The sequence below is a fragment of the Erithacus rubecula genome (assembly GCF_903797595.1).
Source record: "Erithacus rubecula genome assembly, chromosome: 15".
Taxonomy (NCBI): Eukaryota; Metazoa; Chordata; class Aves; order Passeriformes; family Muscicapidae; genus Erithacus; species Erithacus rubecula.
In genome coordinates, this window is record NC_136667.1 from 14,668,283 (window position 1) to 14,691,082 (window position 22,800).

A 22,800-nucleotide genomic window follows, 5' to 3' on the forward strand; every position below is an offset into this window, starting at 1 on the left:
CATATTTGTCTGCATCAGTTCACCAAGGAAAGCCAAGTACTTAGGGTTTTTCAGTCACCCTAAATCCCATCATTACTGACAACAAAACCACATTGCTGAGGTTTTTTTGGACTGTTTCTCTAGCCCGAGGATTTTGGCTAGAAAAATTTTCAGCAAAGTGAAAGAGAATAGAGCAATGATATTACTTTTGTCCCATTTCCAGGCAGAGTGGCAGAGAGCCAGTTCTCAGAATTTTTCTCAGAAGCCAATTGATTCATGTTTGTCTCAAGTCCCAGTATCCTTGTGAGAAGCTGTCAGAGGGCAGCCAAAATTGCTTCACCTACAGATAAAAGGCCACTCTCTTTCAATCATACGTAAAACCAGGGAAGTGCCAAAGATCAAACAGCTTTGCCCAAAATTCAGATTGCACCCAGAAGTTCACCAACCATTAGTCACTGCTGTAAATCAGCATGACTAATCAGCTCAGCTCCACATCTTAATGACACTGATGGATTTTCACCAGCCCCAGGACCTATCCAACAGGGCCAGGGCTACTCTGGTGAACTGCACAGTGGGTGCAGGGTCATGGTGAAGAAGCCTCCCCACAAAATCCTCAGCAAGTCTTGCTTTAAGCCAGGCTTTGAAGGTGTCCTGTGACTAACACAGCCAATTTTCTACTTTCATACCTGGCCAGTGGCAGGAGCCATGCAATCTGTCAAAATGGGTGGGAAAGAAAGAGCAAAATGGAGAACACCACAACCTGGGTTTCTTTTGGCTTTGCATCTTAGAAATTGACTTGTGTTAGATACAGAAAGAAATAGGACTACATTTTAGACATGTTCTTTGTTTAAGTGAATAAATTCACCTGACTACATTTCAAAGTATCTTTATAACACCAATATATGGGTATATTCACAGGAAAACTACAGAAAGCTAATTCAGCAGGATTCCTTCATTACAAGTTCTTACACAACTTCTCTATTATCTCAGGCTCTTGAACAGCTTTTCAGACACACATATAAACATACTTATGTCCAATTTACAAGCAGATAAATCAAGACCTGATATCTTGGAAATAAACCTGGGAGAAGCAATGGAGCAGACACAATTCCCCCAGATGGGTTCAACCCTGGATTCTCACCAGAAACCCTGGACTGCACACTCGAGGTCCTCAAGCTTTTAGTTCAGCCATGAGAGAAAAACACATCCTTCTATCAAACTGGAACTCTTTGATAACCACTCTGCTTGTCAGACCAGAAACAGTAACAGAAAGACACAGGGAGATGTAAAATTGAGACAGTCATGACTATTTAACAGGACTTTCATGCTTCGGTGCTGTTCCATCAGACACCCAAGGGAAAACATGATCTTGGTGGTTTTGGACTGGCTACTCATCACGCCTGAAATTCAACACTTTGGAATGAGCTGTATTAGATCACTAGCCCTGGGGTTTGTTTTTTCCCACTTTTTTTTCGTCTTTATTTTATTGTTTTTTCTCAGTTGGGAAATATCCCAGCTAATTAATAAGTGGAAATAGTCACTAATGGATTCAGTGAAGGCAAAAACTAATGCAAGAGAAGTGCTGGGAGCCATGAGTGAAGGCAAAGCAGGACCCTTTTAAAAGCAGCTAAATGCTCAGCAGTTAATTGAGCAGAGGAGCTCAAGCCATGTTATTCAACTACAATGTAACTTGAATATCTCTGCTGTCCTATGCAATACTCTACAGCTGCCTGGCACAGTCTAAGCTAGATGCCTGAATTTCAGCATTCACTGTGAATGTCTGAAAACAGTCTGATGGCTCATGGACCACTTCTGTTGTGAATTCAAAGTAATTGTAATGTCTGAGAGTTTCTTCAATGTCCATAACTGAATTAAAATTAAAAGCAACAACCAAGAGACATGAGCCTAAGTATCTCTGCCTGAGGCAGAAGAACTGATATATTAACTGAAGGATAAGGTGGAACAAATTGTACCTCAGGAGATGCATTTGCTCCAAAACACATTAAGAATGTCAACAATTTGGCTTGGATGTTCACAGCATGGAACACCAAAAAAAAAAAAAAAAAAAAGAACAAGTCATTATTGTGCCATAGTATGCAATAAAACCAGGCTTCAACACAGACAGCCATGCTCTAGAGAGAAAAAATACATGGCCAGCAAATCAAAGAAAAAGGTTCCCAGGTTGGAATTATAAGGGATTAAATTTTGTAGTTTATTTGATGTGAAATACTACAATTTGATCCCAAGATTTCTTGTGGCATGTGAAATCACTGTTTAACCCTGCTGCCCTTAATCTATGATCACTGCTCTTCATTTCTGCATCACCCCTGCAGACACACAGCACTTGTGGATCAATCCTGGCCTCCTGCACACCTGCCCATCCCAGGGAGTCCTTCCACCAGCCAAGGCAGAGCTGCCTGCAGAGCTCCACATGAACTGGATGAGGAACAGAACAAGAGCTCTGCTGTAAGGGCAGTCCTGTGCTTTGGCAATCAAATATTGTACTACAAACTGGGACTTTGCTCTGTCTTTTCATTAACAAACATCTATAGTAAATAATTATTGAGTGTTCCACGACTTGCTTGTTCTACTTATATCAACATTAAAGAAAGAAAATTCTAGGCCTAGACAAAAATGCAGTGCATTTTCTACACAGGAGAATAAAATTTGCTGCTTGGTCACAAAAAGACAGAGTGGCTAGTGTTGGAAGGGACCTCTAGAGACCATCTGGTCCACCCCCCTTGCTCAGGCTGGCTCACATAGGACAGGGTGCACAGGAGGGCATCCAGGCAGGTTTGAATCTCCCAGAAGGAGAATCCACCATCTCTCTGAGCAGTCTGCTCCAGAGCTCTGTCACTCTCACAGTACAGAGCTTTTCCCTTCTATTCTGATGGATGTTCCTGTGTTCCAGATTGTGCCCTTTGCCTTTGCCCTGTCACTGGACACTGAAAGGAGCCTGATTTGGTTCTTGCACACAGAGCCTAATGAAGTCAATGGAAAATGGATGGTTGCTGCTGAGGGACAGAGTTTACCACAGATGAGAACAGAAACAACTTTGGATATTTAAATGACACCTTTTTGCCATTGTATCTAACCTATTATGTTAAAAAATCCACCAAGAATTGGTAAATTTTCTTTTTACCTGCAGAAGATGATAATTTGGGAGATAAGTGGAGTGTTTTCTGTAGAGGTTTTAAAGAACCTAAAAAAACTCATTGAAGCCAAACTAAATCAGTGCCATCAACTATAAAAATAATTTCTTCCCCTCCTTCAAGCCAAATAGTTTGTTAAGAAGAAAAAGTCCAAATTCTCAGTCTAAAAGTATCAAATACTGCTTGGGACCACAAGCTGAAGTTCAAGCAGCACTGGAAATTTGCTGTGACCAGTGCCCTGTGGAACCACTGAGTCTGTTCTCTACATGGTTTGATTCCCTTACTGTGAGCTGGAAGCAGAACAATCTGGTGGGTGTGATGTTTTTCACTTCTCTACAGTTCCACTCCTTGGAAGACTACCTTTGCTTTTACCTACTCCTTTAGTGACCTTGGAATATAGAGATAGAGATCATACAAGCAGAATCCTGAAAGGAGTATAGCTTTTATTATCTTACTATTGGGAAGCTGATTAAAAGTACATATCCTTTCACAGACTACTCTGTCCATTAGCACTTTCAGCTCTCTTAAAAAGGTCACTGAGCAGGATTTTAAACACAGCCTTAAGTATTAAGCACTCTTTACTTTCAGTACAGGAGTTGCCATGGCAAATGTTGTAAGAAGTTGTCAGTCCCTAGCTCAGGACTCCTATCTTAATTCCTACTACAACACAGCAATGGCAACAAGGATTTTGATAAGAAAACCTTGCTGGCAAAGAATTGTGGTGGGTGATGGATAGTTACTGCTATTTTGTCTGCACAATTTCAAACAAATCTCTGCTCTGTGATGGTCCCTGAGGCACTGGCCAGGCCACAGTGACAATATGCTTGACCATGTTTGTGGCCATCAGCATTTCTCTGCTGAGTGGCAGTACAGAGCCAAATTCACTGTGTGAAAATCACTGCAGATATCACCTCATACTCTACATTGCCAACCCAAGAATATTTTACAAGGTCTGAAGATAGGGCCTTTACTACTTTCCCATTATAATAGCAAGCTGCTTTCTAATGTAATTCTCTTGAAGCTATCAGCTGCTTTGGCATCAAGTAGGATCTCCCAATGTCTCCTCCTACCATGGAGAATGGCAAGGCATGAACCCTGAAGACAATCAGAGTCTCTTAAACCCAGGAAGAGGTTAGACAGGGAGAGCATGCTCTCAGCCTCTCTAGGCTGTTCAAAGTACCAGTTATAAAACCAGTGTATTTAAGAATAGGTTTCAGCAGTCATCTCCATAAGCACCCCAGTCCTTTTGTGTGGTCACACACCTTCTTTAATACAGTAGTTTTTATTCCATACCTGGTTTGAGCAGGAACAGATCTGCTAGAACACCAGGGCACTGTGGTGTTTGAGGAAGAGAGCAGATTGCCAATGGACAGAAATAACTCACAGGAGCAGAAGCTTTTTCTTTTTTGGATGACATTAATACATTGCTGCTTTTAGGGAAGAATCCCCCACAAGTTTACAGAGCACTGTGAGTCAGCCCCATCCCTCTGGATAAATCCGGGCGAGGGTCGGCTGCTCAGCTTGGATCAGCCCAGGGAAGGGAGGGAGTCCTGCTTGCTGACAGCTGTTATGCAGGGCACATAACCCATCTTCTGCAGTCATTTGTGGGTGTCAGGAGAAGCTAAGAATAAACCAGGAAAAGCCTCTGGAAAGGTCTGCTAAGCAGTGAGCTGAAAGAAACCTCTCTCAAGGTACAGCGAGCACACCCTGCTTCAGCTCAAACCAGCCTCAGGTGACCTCTGCTATCTGACCACAGGTGAGAATCACACACTGCACTTGAAATTACTGATTTACTTGCCCATGAAGTGCTTAAATCAGCACAGAAAAGTAGACATTAGAAAAAATACTTACATTCCTGTCCATATGGGATATGTTAGAGCTGCTAAGCTTAAGAAAATAGGTAGGTGCCCCCTCCTGCTCATTAAAGGGAGTTGTGAAGCAAATTGCAGCATTTAAGATGCTGCTTACCCACAACCCAGATAAATTAGAATTTTTTTCTTTCTTTTTCTTTTTTTAACAGCTTGTCTCAAACGAGCTACAATAATAAGTATCTCCAGCAGAGAAAGCAGGTCAGCACTGACTGCCATTCAGAAAGAGAGATGCTCAATTAAAAGAAATAAGCCAATTAAGAGGCAATTGGGCATTCCTAGTCCAGAAGATAGTAGGGAGAAAACAAAGGAGATAAGGAACAAAACTGTCTGAGAGAACCCAGTCTCCCCAGCAGAGGCTGGGGCAAATCTGGTGTTGTAGATGAGATACATTTCATGTCCTTGCCTGCAAAATGAGGAAGCCTGCCATGATCAGACCCTAGAAATGAAAAAAAAAAATCAAAAAGCCAAGCAACTACACTGCATTTTTGTCAGCTTTAAGCTTCTTGTTTTCCTTGTTAACAAGACCAAGAAATTTCTTTGCCAGAAAAAGCTCTAAAAATTTTGTAAACTTACAAAAGTTTGTGAAAGACAGGATTACTGATTAACTCCTGATTGATGCTGAAGTTTAAGGGCAGTCTAGCAGCTAAATTAATACTTAAATTGTACATGCAGGATTCAAAACTAACTCTCTTGAGACATGCAAAGCAAGCTTGCTCTCAAGGTCTTCAGAATAAGTATAATAGTCCTGGGTTTGGTCCCATGCACTCTAACAAAACTGCAGCCATATAAAACCATGGAGAACAAGGTTAGAAGGAAGCCCAAGTAATAAAAGGTCATGTCACATGAAAAGCTGACCTCCACTTCGTTGCAACTTGAATTTTTGCAAAAAGGAAAAAGTGCAATGCCTTTAGAAAGAGAGTGTAAGATTTAACCTAAGTCACATCCACTCTCAAATTAAAGGTCAATAATGATAAATGTACCTTGTTATATTGCCCAAAAGCCTGAATATACTGGATCTGTTGAAGTGTCAAATACCAGCTAGAATCAAGAACTGCAGAAGATAAATTTGGATGAAAATTTTTCCTGGAATGTACCAGATAAGGTTCCTTGCAATATCATAAAAAACATACGGAGAAGACACCTTTAATTCAACCAGCATTAAAAATTTTCAATTAATTCCAAAGGAGAAACAAAACAAACAAAAAAAAAAAAAAAATCACGTTTTTGCTCAGCATAAAAATCAGTTGTCTTTAATGGAGCAGAAGGATGAACACTTTTCTCTCTTTTTAAGAAAATAAGTTCTGTAAAATTGGGTGTACTACCAGTCAACCTTCTCGATGCTCTGAATGATTTGGTCAAATAACAGCAAAGTCACTGCCCTGCTCAGACAAGGTACACAGCCTGATTAGGCTTGGCTTCAGAGGAAATCAGGAACAGGACATGGGCTGTTGCATCATAGGCATGTTTGGAATTTAAGGAAATCACCTTTTAATTTGAATTTCAGAAATTATCATCCTACATCTGTATTTTAATCCACAAATGGTTCCTAATTGAACAATATGTTGATTAAGTCATCGAACAAAACACTGGGAGCAGCAAGGCACCTGCTGTTTCTGAGAGCAACTGTGCCAAGTGCAAAAGCTGACAAGTTTTGAGTTAACATCTAGCTACCTGACCATGTTGTCCTTTCAGCAGCAAGAGGACAGAGGCACAGCTCACTTGGTCAGAACCTGGTGCTAAAAGCACCAAGGGCAGGGTTTGATCCCTGCATGGCCATTCACTGAAGGGCTGGACTCCAGGGTCCTTGTATGTCCCTTCCAAATCAGGATATTCTGTGACTCAAATGTGGAGTCAGCAGGAATGTTGCTACCCAAAGTGCACAGAAGAAAAGGAACCTCTGCCTTTCAATTAATTATTTAAATTACTTGATGCAACCCTTATGTTCACAATCTGCAGCTACACTGAGAAACATAAGCAATCCAAAACCTCTAAGGACCTTAATCATAACAGAATATGCAGGGGAAACTTGTTGACAACCGCAGCAGTAATTTAAATCTGCTGGCACTTTTGGAAACAAATAGCTCTGCATAAAATCCAGCTGGAGCTGGCTTCCCCTTCTCTTGGACTCTGAACACTGACAGCACCCACCAGGTGAGCAGCAGAGCAGGCAGTGAATCCTGTGGATGATCATGTGGAGCACATGGGTGTTTTCTCTCCTGAGAAAAGCACAAAGCAATTCTTCTGCAGCTGTCACTGAGAAATGCTTCCCCCAGAAACAGCCTGTGTGGTTCTTCACAGTGTTTTTACTGCTGGACAGCAACCATGGATTTTTGTGGAAATATAGTTACCCTGTCCAAAAGAACAATTCTTCACTGTTAAAATCCGCAAGCAATAATGAGTTGGTGATGATAAAGCTTTTCTGTCTCCCCACCAGAAAGTTATTTTATCATTAATTTTTGGTCAAATCCCAACAAACATTCCCACCCATCAGAGTGCTGCAGCAGTCTGAGACTTCACAGGTCTCCAGTCATCAGTGAGAGATACCTGGAATCCTGACCTTGTGTCCAGACCTTGCCTTTCTGCTGAAGTGCTGCTCAAAACACCCTTCAAGATCCATAACTACTGATTTTATAGTATGTAAACTTCAAAACACTTCTCTGAATTTTAAGGGACGATGATAGTACAACAAAAATCAAGAGGCTGAAAGAGAAGACGATGCAAAGGAGATAAACCATTTTGCTTTATTTTTTTAGATTAAGTGTACAGAGAATTTATGAAGCTACTGAAAATCTTCTAGATGAGCATTTAGAGCACATCAATTTAGAATTATTTTCTTTCTATTCCCTCCTCCCTAACATTTCTCAAAAACAATGCTGAAAATAATGCCAGCAATGGAATTGAGCCTGTGAAAGGCACCATAAAGGCTTCTGTGCCTCAAGGCATATCACTTCTGCTCCTCCTTTTATTTTTCCATGTATTTAATTGAACCTGGCAGTAACCTTTACCACATGAAACCAAGATGGCAAAACAGTAGATTTGATCTGTGTGCTGAGTCTGGCCTGCCTGGTTGTGAACTGCTGGGGGAAGTTGTGCTTGGAGATCCCCTGGGTTTGAAATAGGACAGCCCATGTTACCTGTCCCCCTGCTCCCACTTGGTGGGAGGTTCTGCCCCACATCTTTTCCATGTAGCAGCCCACAGCAAAAAAAGTCAGGATAGCAAACCTCTGCAGAAATTTTCCCTAAATGACATACAACTGTTGATAGGGAACAGTGAGCCTCTCACTAGCACAAGTACAGAAACCCAGTCCTTTACCCTAATCCTTATGCTTACAAAATATTGTAAACCATGGCCAATCAAAACTAAAGCAAAACTAAAAACCATACAGCCAAAACCTTGCATGAACATAATATCTACAGACCAGCCTCCACTTTATTTTATGCTGTGTTTCACCCCAAACTTTATGCTTGCCAGAAAGATTTTTCAAAATGGAAAGCAGTATCTTTGGTGTTTGGCTGACATCCAGCACTGCAGGACATCCTTCCTGGTTTGTAGGTACAGAAACAACACTGCTAAATGTGTTCAGGACCACAAGTATCTTCTCATTTGAAGAGAGAATAAGGAAAAACTCTAAGATAAGGGCCTGAAGTCTGAGATTAGATAAAAGTTCTAGGACTTTCCACACATATCTAATTATCAGAACACAGTGTACAAGACAGTGATAACCTTCTGTGTCTGGGTGAGAATGCCGTGAATTGGCACACCTGGAGGGCAGGGTAGGAGACCAGTGCCATTCTGTTGGCACTGGTGTGTTCCCAGAGACCCCTGAAGCCTGGGATGCAATGGTTTTGAAATCAAAACCAGTGAGAGACTCCAAGTGAGAAGTACAGTTTAATAGGAAAAAAAAGAGAAAAAATAAAAACATGCAGTAATACAAAAGAAAAACTACTGACAGAGTCAGAATACAACCTGACACCCCCCTAGTTAGGATGGTGGTAGCAGCCCAGATGAAGTGGTCTTCTCAAAGCAGTGATCCTGGCAGCTCCTGGCCTCTGGAAACCAGCGGGTAAGGGCTGCCTTAGTGTTCTAAATCTCAGATTTTTATCTAGGTAGGAAATGTTTGGCTCCTCCCCCTGGTGGAGCATCTTCCAATGGGATGATGTAATTTTATCAGTGATGCAGTGGGACTCAGTGGCCATTAACAGAAGATATCTCCCTGGAGGAAGGGTGGGTCGTGGAAAAGATCAAGAACATTGTCCTATCTGGTTTTTAACAGCTGGCCCATGAGCAGAGGATATCTCCCACAGAGATAAGAATCACTGCCCCACCTGGTTTCAGCAGAGGGTGGTAGAATACACACTTTGGGGCACATCTTTACATTGTACCCTAGGACATGGGGTGTGCTGTGGATTCTGTGGGCTGGCAGGCAGGGGGTGCAGGCAAGTGCACCCTTAAGTGGCCCCTTTTTTTTCCCCTTTGTATGAGAGAGCAGAGCCCAGGGCCCTTCCCTGCTCCTGGGGGAGGATGGACAGAGCTGGGGAGGCAGCAGGGTCTTCCTCAGTTCCCAATGGCTTCACCTGCACTGCTCAGCAGCTCAATGTCCAGCTCTGCAGCACCAATCTCAAATTGCAAAGCATTTCTAATGCACAGGATCATAGAAGTTGATGCAAAGTCAACTCAGTCCTGAAGTTGCAGAGAAGAAATTCTGGCAATAATGGAAGGACATAATCAGCATTATTGTCATAAAATGTCTGTAGTTACTACACTGGCAATTTTTCCAAATGGGTTGGCTTAGAGACTGGCCTCTTTCACTGATTACTAAATTATTTTCTTTACAAAGGTCTAAGTGGCTCTGCTTTCCAGATGAATAGCCTGAAGCCACTTGGTTCAGAGCTTCACTCCCCTGAGATTCATCTTGGACAGTAAAGAAATGAGACAGATGAACACTAAACTACTCTGTGTACAAACTCAGCAGTGGCTTGGCTGATGAGAACACTTTGTGTAAAGTACCACTGAATTTAAAATAAAGACAGAGGTGTATTGAAGCTCGTTAAAAGTTAGAAGTCAGAAGCAGTGTTTGATAACAAAGCATTTTAAACCAACTAAAGCTTCCTGAAGAGAATTTTGGCTTCACCACATCTCACTTCATCTGGGAGAGCTGCCTTGCCAGGCAAATTAAGAGCACTGTGCTGGAAATGGCACTTTCCCAACTCAGGCACTGCCAGAATTCTGGAGTGCCCTGTCCCCCTTTGCCTGCCCCCAAGGAGCAGCAGTTTCTTTATTGGAATATGCAGTTATACATTTGCCCAGCACTTGTTGAGCATCACTTACTTTTTTCTTGAAACAGAGCACCTGTGCTGAGGGAGGGGAGCTCTCTGCAGCCACTTGCACATCTGGTGGGTGGGGATGCAGCTCTGCTGGCAGGGACAGGAGCAGGGACAGGATCTCACCCAGAGCCACGGAGTCGCGGATTTCCACCAGCCCTTGCTGGCATGGAACAGGATCTGGGCAGCACAGCAGGAAACTGGGAAGTTCAGCCCCTCTGGCAGCTGCTCCAAAGGAGATTTGAGGCCTGATGAGCTGGGCAGCTTTGCTGTGCCTGTGGCTCAGCAGGAATTCAGTGAGTTCTTCCCAAAGCACTCTGAACCTGTGGATGGCTCTGGGCTGAACTGCTCACTGGGGAGGAGACTCAAACACGCCAGGGAGACCTCTGGGGAAGAGAGATGGAGAGAAAAAGATGAATGAAAAACAATGTTTATCCTTGAAATTTAAATGTCTGTGGCTTTTCGAGAGTATGTTTGAAATGTCCCAATTAAATTAGTTCATTAGAAAATATCCTATTAATTGGACAGCTTGGTCAGCTGTGGCTTACTCAGAATTTGTTCTGTTTTAGTGTTTTATCATTAAACATAGTTCTGAGTAATTCAAACCTCACAACACCAAGGAAAAATTGCCCCTAATTAACATCTTCAAGAGCAAGCTGTTTTCATCCCACAAACACCAGCAAGAGCTCATACCACTCTCCTCTACCCCACTTGTTTATTTAGTCAGGTCTGAATTTCTTCTCTGGCTTCCACTGATGCAAACTTGCACTGGTTTGAACAGCTCCTCTGCAAACACCACAAACCAGCTGCATACAGGAAGGTTTAATCTGTCACTAGAGCTGTTCAGCAATCAGATCCCTAAGCATTAGCTTTGTTAATTAAAGCAGCGCATCTGAAAAATTAGCAGAAGGGAATACATTGGCATATTTCTATGCAGCAGGGAGAATTTATACCTTCAGCAGTCACCAGTGGACTGAAAAAAGCCAGTATAGCATGACATATGGTGTTGCAGCATCCTTGGGCTAGAAAGGCAAGTGATATGAGTCATTAAAAAACCAGAAACATTCAAAAGGTCATTAAAAAGCTACTAAACCTCACCAAATCAAATAAATACATTAATCAATTAAGACCTCTAGGAAGCATCCTAATTGAATTTTGCTGTAGTAGTGTCACATGGCCGTGGAAACTGCACTTCAGCAATCCAACCAAAAATTGGCATGTTCCCATCCCCACTTATTCTCCCTGATTAGTGAAAAATCAGAAGGAAATAAGAAAACAAGCTGGAGGGATTCAGGAAAAATAAATATTAGCATTTAAATTTTATTGTGTTCTTCTCATTCATGAATCTTAAACTCATTTGTCCAAGACAGTGGATGAAATTCTTCTGCAAGAGTGAAGTGTGGCCATGAACCACTACACATATCACAGGCAAGGGGAGTCATCCAACACGGGAGCCCAGGTCAGTGAAAAGCCTGAAACTCTGAGGAGCAGAGAATCTCTTACTCCAAAACATCTCTACTGCACAGGCCAAGAAAACATATGTCAAAAGTCCCCAGGACAGCCTCACACAGACCCCAGAGCCTGGAGCAGCACCAGGAATCCTCCATGCAGAGGCTGTGCAGGAATCCAAGAAACTCAAAATCTCTTCTCACAAGCCTCCTGTGATATCTAGCACAGCACACAAGTGCTAAATGAGAGGGGGAAGGAGCAGGAGAAGCAGCAGCACAAGGAAGGGCATGAGCATCAGTGTCTGCCCCACCAAACCAGCCCCAAAGAGGGTCAGCAGAGGAACAAGAGCTTAGGGGAGGCACTGCCATCTGTAAGCATGGAAAACGGGAAAATTACTGATGTAACTGATCTCAGCTAACCCACAGACCTACAGTCATACACACACCAAATATCAGCCTGTCAGTGCTCTTCAAAGGGGAGAGGAAGTAAAGCAGGAGGCACAGAAGATTTGCACAACATGTTTGTGTATAAGGGGATCCTGTGATGAACCATCCAGTGCAGGTTCTTGGCTCTGCATCACTGCCTGTGTTCAAGTACACAAAATTTCTGTCTATAAAAAATCCTTGTTGCAACAGAAGTGGTAACTCTGGTAACTCTGCTTTACCCAATATGATGCAATTTATAGTGCACAAAAATGACAAACCCCAGTGAAGACTTTGCCATGCTACAGTCTGAGCCCAAGGCACTCAGATTGGTGACCCTCTCAGCAGGTGACAGTCACTGAGATGAGCCCATGAGCAGAGGACAGACTGCAGCAGCTGCTCTGAGACTTGGAAGAGTGAGAAACCCCCAGCCTTACACACTGCACAATGCCTCCTCCTTTATCTTGTGTAAAATGACCTCTCAGGAAAGCAATTTCCAAAGTGACTAGTGTTGCTGGTGACACAGAGCTAGGGGAAATAGAGAATTTACAGTGATTAGAATAGATCAGATTTATGGGCTAACAGGACAGGCGATGCGTGAAGCAGGGAATGAAATGTAATGAGGCCAAGAAAAAATTAAACACATGCTCTATTCCAACCTAAACAGCAGTGTACAATGAGACAGGAAACACAATCTAAAACAATTCACATAATGTTTCATAGCAATATAAAGAAAAAGCAGGAAAGATCTTGCAGCTCTTAGAGACTTCACAATACAGAGAGCAAACCAAGGGAAGACTGTAAGGCTGGTTGAAACATCCCTATGAAATGCACAAAGAGCCTTTCAATCTCAGGAGCATTTTTTGCCACACTGAAAAATGTGAGACACTGCCAAACAGGCTTCCAGAAGGTTCAGACTCAGTCCTGAAAGATTTCATAGATACTGTGATATTTAGGCAACATGAGCATTTTTGCAAAATTAAACCTACAAGTTACATTAAATCATCCTAAAGCTTGCAGGATCTGACATGTGGCAGATAAATGCAACAGAGAAGCTGTTTCTCAAAATGAAAGCAAGGAATAAAAGTGGCTTAGAGGAGAGAAGGAATGAGAAGCCAAGGGTTTGAACTGGTCTTTGAAAAAGTCTTGGACTGGTATTAGGACTGAGCCACATTGGAGAAAATACTGTGCCAAAGGATGTTCTGGACTACCAAATACTGCTGGGGGGAATATTTTAATGCAAATAACTTATTCACAGATAGGGATACACTTAAAACTGTGAAAATTTTCTTTGTGCAAGATTTCAATTTCTGCTCGGATAACATTTACCTACATGCTTAACTTTATGTGTGTTGACTAGTTAAATCAACTGGGATATTCATGGCCTCCAATTTAACAAGTTAAGCACTATAAAAAGCAAGGGGATTAGCAGGTTGGTATGTTTTTATCTGTCTTTGGTTCCCTGCATATTTTTTGCAGTTGTACTTGGGGCAGCAGGAAGAAGTGCAACTCTCACAAAGCAAAGAAAAAATGCAAGATTTTAAAATACTATCAGATGCAACAAAATTTTTCTTTACTGGAGACCAATCAATTTTAAAGGTCTTCTGTACATAGTTTATTAAAGCATTTCCTCCAACACAGCAATTTCTTAGCTGTATTCCTGACTAGCTTCTTGATTGGGCTCAGAAGTAAAATTATCATTCAGATATTAGCAGTTCTGCTGTTCAAAGTCAAATCTATTTTGAAAGCTTAAACAAAGTCAATAAATATTTAAATTAAATGTAATCTGCAATTGCTTAGTGATTTTAATTAAGAATTAAGTTGCTGTTCCCTTGAAAAATGTGTTTAAAGCCAGTGCAATAGGAGAATAATGTTAGGGCATTTAAGACCCTGTACCATTATTAATACATTTTTCACTCCATTGCAAGCTGAGTTTAGCATTGTAGTCGATTCTGCTACTACTCAGAATTATCTTTAAAAAAATACAAAGAATTTGAAAACTTAACTAAATTTTTAACTGCTGTGACAGAGGCACAGAAGAGTGTTTTACCAATTTTTTTATCCATTTTTATTTCTATTTTGAGTTTAGTTCCTTCAGGATTCCCTCCCTGAGCCCATTGGGTGTGACAAAGGAGACTCATGGAGATTTATATGGCTTTAGGAAGAAAAGTCACTGTGCTGCCTTCACACAATTCCTTCCAAACAAGAGTGTTACAATCCTATTTAAGACAAAGAATTATTCCTTGCATGAGAGTTACAAAAGCTGAATCCCATCCATGGGCTCCCCTCATACTAAATAAATCCAAGACCACAGGGCATCCCGCCCACCCCAGAGCACATCCCCAGCACAGGGAACCTCTACAAGCTACAAATCTCACAGTCAGTTGCAAGTTTTTTCTCTTGTAGTCCACAAACAAGTAAAAATATTTGGTTTTTTATTTGTTCCAATCTCTGAAAGTATGCCTGCATAGACTGTTGTTGAATTTTTACCACAACATGGACACTGTATTGGACAAATTTTTCTTTGGTTTAAGGGACAGAGTGAGAGGTGGGGGGACAGTCTGTGTCTGCCCCTTACCCCAGAACTGGGAACCAAGATATTAACAAAAGAAAACCCAAAAAAACCCCAAACAAATAAACAAACAAACAAAAAACAAAAAACAAAAACCAACCAAACCAACCCCCCCCTCCCAAAAAACAAAACAAAACAAAACAAAACAACTCAACCAAACCACAAAAAAAACCCCCAAACAACCAAACAAACTCAGAAGAAAAGAAACATTTAAACCCAGTTTTGGTAATTTTGAATGCTACTAACAAAAGCAAGAGAAAATTTATATTTTGCAGAGAATGGCTTCCAGTTTCCCTTTGAATGGCTCTGTGGCATGTAAAAAGATGATAAGATAACTCTATGTCTCTGGAGGCTTGATTTCAAAAGTCTCTAATTCAGAACCAACAGCCACTTTCTGACCTTGAAATAAAAACCCCACTACAAAACCCCCACTCAGCACCCCACAGAAGAGCAACACACAGAGAGAAAGAGGGCAGAAGATCAACTCTCATTTTCATTTTTTGATGAGAAAGAGCACGGTTTCAACACAAAACTGCATTTTCTCCAGTGGACACCAAACAACTCAGAGCAGTACAGTCCAAGAGAGGGTCTTCAAAACTGCCATCCAACTTTAATCTGTTCTCCCAATCCAGCTGGTGACATCCAAAGCCCCAAGGCATGAGCACTTTGCTCTTTTCCTGCTAAAGAGTCAGCATAGACAATATAGGATATATAAGTATTTTAGAACACTCTTGGGAAAGAAAATGAAACAGAGCAAATCCCAGCTAGAAAAAAAATAGCAATAATATTTTCCACCACAGCAGAATTTTCATTTCATAGAAGTTTGGCACTGGGTGCCTAGGAGCAGAGGTAGGGTACAACAAACACCTAAAACCACAGAAATTCTTCATGGCTTCAGCTTTGCCCTCTTATTCTGTTTCCTGCAGTCCTTTGCACAGAGAATGAGACATATGCCAGTGTCACCTTTTGCTCTGTCCCTCAGACACCTCTCTTCTGGCTTAATTTCCAATTAACATTCCTGTTTTATATCCAGTATATCACTCATAATAATTTTAGTGCAGTCAAACAGTTCCTCCCCAAATGAGAGGAAGGTTAATGACATTTCCTGTTACTGTCACTATATGCTTTGCATAACAAAGGGAGTGGATTTTAAATAACAGAGGCAACCTCTCCTGCAATGCCTCAGAGCAGAAGATGTCCCTTCTTCACCACTGACCTTCAGCTGGACTGCCCAGGTTTAACACCGCCTGGAGGTGCTTTCTGCCCTGACACTTTTGTACCCTGAGGCCAACAGAGAAGGGGCCCAAATATCTCAAACCTAATCCCTGCCTGTGACAGAGCAAAAAATGTGTCTTGAAAATGGAGCCAAATGCACCAGAAACAAAGGTGCTGGCATTGATGCTCTGCTGGGATGTCCTCTCCCTTCTAGACCAGATACTCATGAACACACCAGCCAGCCCTGGGACTGGGTGGGCACAGGGAAGGGGCTGGAGCCAGGAAAGGTGACAGCAGTGTCACCCTGCATCACCTCCAAAACAATGCACGTGAAACCCACGTGTTCAAAGAGCAGGAAACACAATGGGAACACAATGCAAACCAGAGGGATAATGTAAGTAGGAGTCTGACCATGGTAGCATGGTCCTTTTTTGTTTTGGTTTGGTTTTTTGCATTTCTTATTGTTTCGATAATTAATTTTACCTCCAACTTATGTCAAACTTCTTTGGAATCAAAGTTGGAATTCAATTCACAATTAAGAAAAAACAGTATTTTAATAGGTGCAGTGGCTGCAAAAGAAAGCATTGAGTTTGCATTTAAAAAGGAGTCAGCACATGAAGAAAATTATCTGCATAATTAGTGACTTGAGGCAATTGTGGCTAATCACATTATGATCAAAAGATTAGAAAATACCTCAACTTATGTTTACCTAAGAAAGGATTGATGATAGCTGCTGTTTTTATGAACTACAGTAGTTTGCAATTATAATTCATGTGTTTGGCCAGAGAATTTCCTTTATTTACATGTTAATAGGAAACGTCTTAGGTTTAAATATTTGGTTTAAGTGAACTTGAGATATTATGATGATGGGTTTAAATCTTAATATAGAAATTATGCAATGTCGTTTTCATTCTGAAGGGGTATACTTCAAACATTTATATTTTAAATAGACATACAAGGTTCAAGTGAAAGTGATAAACCCAACCCAAACAAGCCTTCCCCCTCCCCCAGGACTTCACATTCCCTGGAGATGGAATTGATTTGAATGATATCATCAACAAGAAAGGGCAGCTTCAAAACTTAATTCCCATCAGAAGCAAAGCAGATGGGGCAGGAAATGTAGTCCAGCACCCCCACATAACCAGTTCACAGGAGCAAAGGGGTCTTATCCAAAATAGGAGACAGTGCCAGGGCTGAGCAGGATGTCAGGTACATCATCTCAGCTCATCACAAGGCTCAGACACCTACTCCTTCAGTCTCTGTTTTTCACTGGATCCCAGTGACCCCCTTGCCAAACTGGGAACACTCTCTGAGTGCTGTTTGTGATGGTGAATGTATCACATCAGTTTTACTCAGCATCACAAACAGGAGCCATGCTTGTCCCAAGATGCTCAGAAGATCCATCACCACACCAGGTTGTCTTTCCACCCAGGAGAGCCCAGCCCCTGCTCAGGGCTGAGCTGGCCAAGCACCCCACACCCCCTTTGGGAGGCTCCCCCTGTGCCCAGCTCAGCCCAGACCTCAGTGCCACAGCCATGGGGCAGGCAGCTGCAGGTCTGCAAAGCCTGGCTTAAGCTCTGGCTTTACTTCAAACAGGAATCAATTCAGGGAAGCCCTAAATGATCCCTTTTGCCTTTAGGAACACTTACAGCACAAATCACTGTGTTTTGTCTTGGTGCCAGGCTTTGTACTTACTTTGTGTTACTGTGAACAGCTGCCAAAAGGGAAGGGAGAGGAGCTGGGGTCCATTAGCCAGACTCAGTTTTTCATGATCTTCCCAGAAGTTGCTGCCCATGCTGCTCTGATGCATCTGTGCACTTCTCATCCAAGTCACTGAAAGCCCACACTGCAGCCCTGGGGTATCTGCAGCTTTTCATCCTGGGTGACAGCAGCACAGGCAGCAAAAAGAGAGCTGATCCTCCACTGGGAAGAATGAATTCTGTCAACTCACTGTCTCTAAGGAATGACAGGGACTGGCCAAGCTGCAGACATCATGCAAGGTGCTGGTTCTGAATATATGCAAAGTGAAGGAAGTGGCATTTCTATCAGCAGGAAACATTTGGGTCGAAGTTAAGACAACTGTTTAGGAATGACCAAGTGCTCTTACCCAAGAGGTCACAGTAAGTGAATTTTGTCACCTAAAATTTAATGAGCCATTCCTACCAAAAGGGCTGTGCTTTTTTCTGTCCCTTCAGGGGCACTCACAAAAATAATCTGCTTAGTGCTCACAAGGAAGTGAAGAAACACACACCAGGGCCTCTGTTACAGCCACTGCCTTCACAAAAAGCCTGTTTAATGTTTAACAGCTGTGAGGTCATGCTTTGCACTGTCAGCTTTAAGACCTAGCCTACCTAGGATGGGAAAAGTGCAGCTTATTTAAATTAGTTATTTGTCTTTCAAAAAAGACTCAGGGAAGGTTCTTTAAGAACACCAAGCAATAACAATTAATAATATCTGAGTCACTGGGCTGGCTTAGTTTTAGACATCAAGGGGTTCTCTGTGGATTTTCCCATTTATTAGTATTTTAAATTTTTTAGATTAGAACATTATTTTTATAACTGAAGCTGGGAAATAAATATCTTTAAGAGGGTTTTTCCCTTTTAATGCAGGGTTACAAAGTGATTTACAGAGAAAATTATGAAGACTTAATATTTGAGTTTCCTCTGGAACAGAATGTTCCTGCAAGGTCAGTATCATGGAATAGTATTTAAAACTCATGGAAATACATGTCTTGTGGGGCAGCCAAAATGCTGCAGTCCCTAATGATCTGTGCCACAGGACTAAGAGCCAAGCAGCTGCAATTGCCAGCAAAGTTTTGATCACCTATTTGGGAATTAAAAGCCCTCCTAAACTGATTATAGCCAAGATTTGCAGGGACAGCACAAAGGGCATCTCTTTACCTGACATGAGTCATTACTTCCCATATGATTTGCTTTCTATGTTTTAAGATTCCCCAAACACTTTTGCATTAATTGCATTAATGCAAGTAAGCGATAAATGCAATAAGAACAAAAAAAAAAAACCAACACAGGACTCAATTACTTTTCCCAGTCATTTTCTAATGAATAATTTTACATGCAGACAGAGCCCATTCTGTAGAACAGGCCCCTCAAAGAAGGGTTTTAACAACCACAACCCAGCTCTATAAAAAGTGAGCACACCAGTCCCCATGCCTGCATTCAGCCAAAAATACCATATTTATTTAAAGGTTTGCATCATTTCAGAAGGCTGCACAATGTCTTACAGATAAGCAGTACTGCAGAGGAAACAAAGGCAGGGAAAGGGCAGGCACTGGGGACAAGGACTGACTCCACAAGACATCCATCATGGCATAACAAGCACTGCATTCTTGGCAGGTTTATCACTGCAAAAAAAAAAAGGAATTAAGAGCAGCCTGAAGAGCCACAGCACATGGGAGCTGCCTGATGCTCGAATTTCACATCTGGATTTACTGATGTTATAAATGCCCACATCATGAGTCTCACAAAACTCATATCCTGTAATCAAACAGCCAAGTGAAAATTTAAATGTTTGTAATATTGGAGGCAGGACAAGGGGATTATTCCCCATGGCTGAGAACCAATAACTGACAATAGTGTGATGCTAAATGAGTAAAACTTACAGACATAGTTAAAAAATCATGAAATCCCTCAATGCAAAGGTGCTGAGTCAAGTTTTTTTGAGTGTGTGCCAAGACTGCACTGCTCAGAAAACAGATGAACTCTTCAGAAAAGATCTATCATAACTCTTCTGAAAATAATTTTCATTTCAATTCACTTGACAAACTTCCCAGTAGGGAGAGTTGGGAATCACACATCCAGTGCCACACTGTGGAGCTGTATACCTGATGCCTGATCCAAATCCCTAATGGACATCAATTATTATATAAGATGAATTAAACATGAAGATTATTTATTTCCATAGCACATTTTAAGTATGTACTTGTATGTGATGAAAATTTTATTGTTTATGCTTGGGAAATAAAAGAGGCAGGATGCCTAGTGTTAAAACGAATTTTCTAATTGAACTTTAATGAGCCTTGTCAAACCTCTTGATGCAGCTTTCTTGCTTCTAAGGATCACTTGGTCCTTATCTAAAGAATGAGCCTGCAAGAGCATTTAAAGGCAGCCAGGCTGTGCATGTGGCACCTTAGCTTTAACCTGAGGCAAAATATTGTTCTTTTAAAAATTAGCCAAATTAAATTAACTAATGGAATTATTTTACATTATTTTTGATAATGTATGGAATTTATTTACATTATTTCATTTATGAGGGAAAGCACTAAGGAAAAAGAAGAAATGAAAAAAAAAAAAAAACCCAACCAAAACTCTGCTGGTTGCAAATTCCACATTTCAGAAGTAAGTTTTCCCTAAAGTTTCCCCTTGAAAACAAGAAAATTGTTTTGTCTTTTCAAAAGAGATCACATTTTGATCACTTTGCTATGACCAAGGTCATGACAAATGCCTTAAAAACAACAGTACATTTATGCTGTTCACACTGCCAGGAACCTGTTACCTAATTTTGTAATTTTCTTTTAAAATGCGAATATGACCATAGCAAAGAAACATTTTGTGTGATTCAAGTAGAAAGCAGCTCTGGATAATGTGAATCACAGTGGACAGTGTGGCTGTGCTGCTCAGGATCTCTCTGGGCTCCAGCAGGTCCCTAAGCACCACAGAGGGGCTCCCAAAATAGACCAAATTTTTAACAATAAAACATACTAGGCTTCCAAATTTCACAGACCTCTTGGAAACATTTTCTTTCTCTCCATGTCAACCTTTTCCTCTTACACAGAGCTCTTCCTTTTGCCTCAATGAGGCTTTTACAGCCACTGCATCTGGTACTGGAGATCTGAAATGCCAGATCCAGCTACAACAGGGCAATGAATTATTCCTGCCAGTCCATATCACAGACTCAGGAACTCAGATTGCTGCCACTGGCAGTAGTGCTAAAATTCATGAATATAGTTTATGAGTAACCCTTAGTTCAATTTAATTACCTTACACCAAAAGAACTAGCAAAAACCATGGCTTCCATCCAGAAAACAGAGTATTATCCATCAAAGCCTAGGAGCACTCCTAATCTGAGGTTGGGCAACCATTTACTCTCATGCATTTGTGGTATCAAAGGCTTCTGTCACTGAAAAGACATTTTCAATTATGATGTATTCCTATTCTTTTAAAAGAGGCACCCCAAAGAAATATAAAATCCTCATTTAATTACATCCCTACCCTTACACGCCCATTGCTGCTTTGTAAGACTAATAAGTCCCTAAATATTAAATAGGAATATCATTCCAAAGGAAAAATAATGTCAAAGATAAAACTTTGTTCCTGAAGAAAACTAGAACTTCACTTAGTATTTTAAAGACTTCATTAACAAAACCTTCTGTGGGTATCTACAAATGTTAAATTAAGATCAAGACCTTAAACAGTTTGTCAAACAGATGAGCACATCAAAGTATTCCAAAAAGGAAGAACCTGAGACTTGAAAAGCTGTCAAGAGAGCAGAAGTGAGAAGAAATAAAGGCTAATGAAGTAACTGCAATGCCTGAAGAAATGTCTGGAATAGGTTTTCCTCAACATTATCATTTTAGAGCACTAAAAATGAGGTTGAATTCATTTTATGAGGCCGAATTAATTTAATCACATTCAATACTTTATTACATAGAGATGCATATATCTATAAAGACCCATTCCCTCCTTTCTTAATCTCTTTATAACTGAGAGATCTCTTTGCTGTTATTTCGAATTTATTTGTCATGTTGGGAAATAGAGGAGAAAATATTGCATCCATTCCTGTACAGCTGATGGAAGATGCCACAGTCCTGGTGCAATCCCTGGGCCAGAGATAGGGGAAAATAGTTCATTTACTGTGGGTAATTCAATTTATGTCAATAAATCTTTACAAAGATCCAGAACAAATAAACCAAACTTTTCTTCATCTATAACCTAAAGCTCAAAGGAAACCCACAACACCCTCATGGTGCAAGATCTTCAGGACTGAAGGCTCCAATTTGGGGAAAAAAGCACCTGTTCTGACTTTCAGCATGATACAACTCTGTATGTGCACCTCATACCCAGCAAAGGTAGGTGTAGGGAAAAGTTCATTTATTGGCTATATGCTGATGATAGTAAAGAACTTTTTGTTAGAAGGAAGCCAAGTTAACAACTGACCCCAACTCTAAAACTGCAGAGCTGTTTAGTCATCTTTGTATCTCCTCTATGAGCTCATAAACAAATGGGTATAAACTGTTAAACCACTTCTCTTAAGTTTTCAAAATAATATTTTTTGTACACATCATGATTTTTAAAGAAAGTCCATTTTTATCTTGTGTATTACACACTAAGTCTGCATGCTAATTATTTCAGAGCCACAAGGCTTGCATCCTACATGGAAAGAGCTAAATCTTCTGTGAGAGTTGAGATTAATCCTTCTGACGTGGAAAAATCTGTTCTCAATCCTGTCTCTTTGTATTCATTGCTGTGTTGTCCCCCAGCACAGCCTGAATTTTAAACATATTTGCTATGAGGCTACTGGAAGATAATGTTTCAGTTGCCTATTTTATTGAGTGCAACACTTCCCAAAATATGATGTCTTTTGATGGATGATTATTTGAAAGCCCTGCCTGTAAGATAAAAGCTAACTCAACAAAACAATGAATTTACTTCCATTTGGGAATGCTGCTGGAGATGCACCTGCAAGGGCTCATTTGTAGAGACACGTGTGTGACTGCAGCAGGGGAATGGCCACAGGCAGACCAGGGGCTCCTCTCAGCAAAAATGGAGCAGAGCTGGGCTGCAAACCCAAAAGGAATC

General features: G+C 41.1%; 1 protein-coding gene across 7 annotated transcripts in view; it reads right to left on the reverse strand.

Moving 5' to 3' along the window:
- Nucleotides 1–22,800, reverse strand: part of HTR2C (5-hydroxytryptamine receptor 2C) — a 213,212-nt gene that overhangs the window by 62,563 nt on the left and 127,849 nt on the right. For 3 of the 7 annotated variants that reach the window (XM_079319289.1, XM_079319292.1, XM_079319286.1), the window contains exon 2: nucleotides 10,332–10,710. The exons of 1 other annotated variant lie outside the window; for it this stretch is intronic. The gene's annotated coding sequence lies outside the window, so the exon portion shown is untranslated. Of the gene's footprint in view, nucleotides 1–10,331; nucleotides 10,711–15,730; nucleotides 15,767–17,677; nucleotides 17,949–22,800 lie in introns of those variants that run through there. 3 more of the 7 variants (XM_079319291.1, XM_079319285.1, XM_079319287.1) reach the window with 2 other exon arrangements.